Source organism: Salmo trutta, chromosome 21, assembly GCF_901001165.1.
Source record: "Salmo trutta chromosome 21, fSalTru1.1, whole genome shotgun sequence".
Classification (NCBI taxonomy): domain Eukaryota; kingdom Metazoa; phylum Chordata; class Actinopteri; order Salmoniformes; family Salmonidae; genus Salmo; species Salmo trutta.
The window spans coordinates 22,597,859-22,601,363 of NC_042977.1; the positions used below are offsets into that span (position 1 = coordinate 22,597,859).

General features: G+C 42.8%; 1 long non-coding RNA gene across 2 annotated transcripts; it reads right to left on the minus strand.

Moving 5' to 3' along the window:
• Positions 1–213: 213 nt before the first annotated feature.
• Positions 214–1,514, minus strand: LOC115156977 (uncharacterized). 2 transcript variants are annotated; one of them, XR_003868366.1, is made up of 4 exons: positions 1,425–1,514; positions 1,172–1,260; positions 848–1,068; positions 214–748 (listed from the first exon to the last, which is right to left on the minus strand). It is a non-coding gene; the product is annotated as an uncharacterized LOC115156977 (long non-coding RNA). The 2 variants fall into 2 exon arrangements; XR_003868365.1 differs by having other exon boundaries at positions 1,172–1,280; positions 1,425–1,497.
• Positions 1,515–3,505: the final 1,991 nt, after the last annotated feature.

The window sequence follows — 3,505 nt, forward strand, 5'->3', positions numbered from 1 at the left end:
CAATTTTCCAATTCCTCAAAAACATCATATTCCGTTTCAGACTCTTCTGAAAGGGGCATTAATAGCGGGCTGCTTGGGGGGGGGGGGTAGATGTAGAAGTTCTCAGGCTCTCGTTCATCTGGTTTATTAAAAAAACTAGGGCTGGCGGGATTTGAGATAATTGGTTTTCATATGTTGTTCCTGACTCGTTCATATGTTTAATTATTTCAATTAGGTCGCGGGAATTTGGGAAAATAGATTTTCGTCTATCGGATTTATGTCTGATACCACACCCTCGTTCATCCGTTCAATTAAAGCTAGTAGATCGGCGGGTATTTTCGCCAAAAGGCTTTCAACTGTCTCAATTATAGGCACGTCCATTTCGGTAACTGGTTTTAGCGCCGGTATTTGCGTTTTAACAACCGGGGCATTGTTCTATGCCAGAAGGATAGATCCTGACTGTATTGCCGCTCGAGTAAATCAACCATTCGTTGGTGTAGCAAGACATTTCTGGATTTTAGAGCCTTTGAAAAGGCCTTGATAAACTCCGCGTGGTCTATTTCAGGTTTGGGTGTTTCTACATAAGAATTGGAGGAATCAAGAAGATTGGCTGCGTTACAGAATAGCCAGTCGTCTACCTGTGAAATGTCATTTAAAACTTTGAAATCATCAGTTTTCCTTGTTTTATTGTGAATGTCAGGCGCTCCGAAATCCTCCGCGGGTTCTCGGTGTGTATGGTCTTCTGTGCCGTTATACGCCGGGGAGGAGTCTGTAAAAACATTCTTTGTCATTGTTTTAGCATTTTCAATCATAAAAATGTATAAATTATAATAAACTCTGTATTACTAATAACATAAGGGCTTCATACCATGTCCGTGTAGGGCCGTTTCTTGAAGAAGTAACTTTTTGGGCCTGGGAGATTCTTCGCAATGCACTTGCGCCGATGTTGTGCCCTGTTTGGGGAGGAAATATGTGCTTGGTTCCTGGGTGGTGTTAGGGTAAACCCGTTCGAACAGAAAGGCAGAATAGCATCGATGTCCTCGTTCAGAGTACACGAAGCACCCGTGATCCTTCTTTTGGGTCTGTCCGCTGTAAACACAAAAAATAGCTTTTAATATAGGGTTCACACTTTTTGTTTTTTAATGTATACATTTTCTTAGGGATTTTTATTTTATTTTACTATTGAACTTACGTTTACAATAGTGTGACGGAGACTGGCTGCTTTCGGCGCTGCACGCACTCTGACAAATTCGGTTCCAAATCATCTAGCCCACGGAGCATCTGCGTAAAGGATTGCGAGCCTACAGACGTTAGATAATATTGACATATATACGAAATATACACATTTTTAAAATATGAGAATACGGGCATTTGACATATTACCTTAAAATCATTGTCCCTGAAAATACCTCTCCAAATCTAATATATTATTTTCACTAACTCACCTTCAGAAAGCTCCATTAGGACCGATTCCGAGATTATCTGTTGGCCTGATAACTCTTATGTCTGCTGGCCCGGAGTCTTTTGAGGTGCGCTACGGGATGTCTTACGGTCTGGATAGTTTCACTATCCTGCCATGAGTTTGCAGAGCTGGGGGGCGCCGTTTTTTTCGGGCGTCATCCTGTATGCAAAAAAAAGGGCCATATAAAGTACTCGAATGTCTAGAGACCCAAAACCACAGGCGGGTGTCCCGACATATTCGGTCTGCCGATATTGCACTTATGCTTCATAGCACAGCGTTGGGGTGTCCGTTGTAAATTTATATCCCGGGGTGGGGGACCGTTAGTATATGCGCTGATTAGAAAATAACATATGTTTTAAACAGTAGGAGTTCGTCTAGACCTGATGTCTTATGCCTGGGCTTTTTCACTTTTTTAGCCCCCACACGTTTGAAGGTGAGATAAATACGTATTTGAAAGGGCTTGGGGGTTAATAAAATGGAAAGTGCCTAGACCAATTGAAGACAAGCCGGCAATCCTAAACAAACTTACACACACCTTTTCTGGTTTCAAAAGCACCCCCATGCAGAGACACACCCCACACACACAATTACCCACCCTCACACGCACACACCCCCCTGAGCGCGTGCCAGTCCTAAACAAACGTACACACACACACTTTTTCTGGTTTCAAAAGCCCCCCATGCAGAGACACCCCCCCACACTTTTTGTTTTGAAACACACACACACACAATTACCCACCCTCACACGCACACACTCCCCTGCGCACGCACACGTCTTTCCGGAATTCCTTTTTTCTCCAGCGCTGCCTGGGGATGGCTCGAAAATGCATAGCCCCTAACTTTAAAGGTGAGATACAGCTTTAAAACCATTTTATTTAATTCATTATATTTAGTACAGACCTTTTTAAAAACAGCTTGTGCAATATTGTAACACGCATTAATGTTTTTTTATGTATAAACAACGTTTGAAGAAATGACAGATTCCCGTTCGTTAAGGGGTAGCTTTAAAACCATTTTATTTAATTCATAATATTTAGTACAGACCTTTGCATAATTAATACAAGACATTTTTACTGTTCCTTTCTTACTGATAACGGGCCCGGCTATAGGGTTGTCACTGAACCCCAACCGCCGTCTGTGTCCAACTCCCCAGCGTCAAGACTCGGTAAGTTTTCACCCCAGGGATAGATCCTACGTCTGGCCTGTAGACTATCGCCCGTGTGTCTTAAGGATAGAAGCGGCCATCGACGTAATTGTTCACGATTTTTGAAAAGATTGTCCAGCTTATTCATCAGGGTTATGAATATAGGGTAATCCCTCCATTTAAAGCTAAACACAGGCATAAAAAAATTCACATCCTTGCAGGCTTTCGATAATACATATGAATTTACAGACTTGGTAGCATTTGTACTATCAAATTGTTCACATGCTAAAATTGTCACTTTGGAGTCGGGGCTATAAGCCATTGAAGAGATCCTGATGGCTTGTAAATCATAGCGACCATCCACCCTCTCTTCCATAGCATAACCTGGCACGGCTGTACCACTCAGGGCCTGTTCAATTTGACAGAGCGCTAGCCGTATCTTAAGCCATTCTCTCATACGCAGTGCAGGAGAAAAACTCCCGGCTTTTGCATGATAAAGGGGTCTGGGTTCGCTGTCTGTGAAAATCTTCACCGTTGAATCCTCAGGTTTGAACATATAAGTCATATGGCCATCACTAGTATCCAAAAACTCTTTAAAACATTCTGGGGCCTCACCCCAAAGATCCTCGATGCTTTTATCATTGGGTTCGCGACAAGAGACGCATAGTACCCCGAGAATTGGCCTAGGAGTCATAATTTTCTGTTTAATGTTCAGGGTTTTTATTTTAAAAATCTTGTTTAGTGTTCTGGGGCCGCATGTGTGTCTGGGGCGTATTTATAAGAAGTCTGCCTCCAACACATAACCCCCCGGACATTCCTAATTCACAGACAACAACCCTAAGAGCAATAAAATAGGGGGGTGTGGGGTCATCCTCTTTGAAATGTTCAAACACAACCCCCCCAGTTCAATGAGGGCCCTA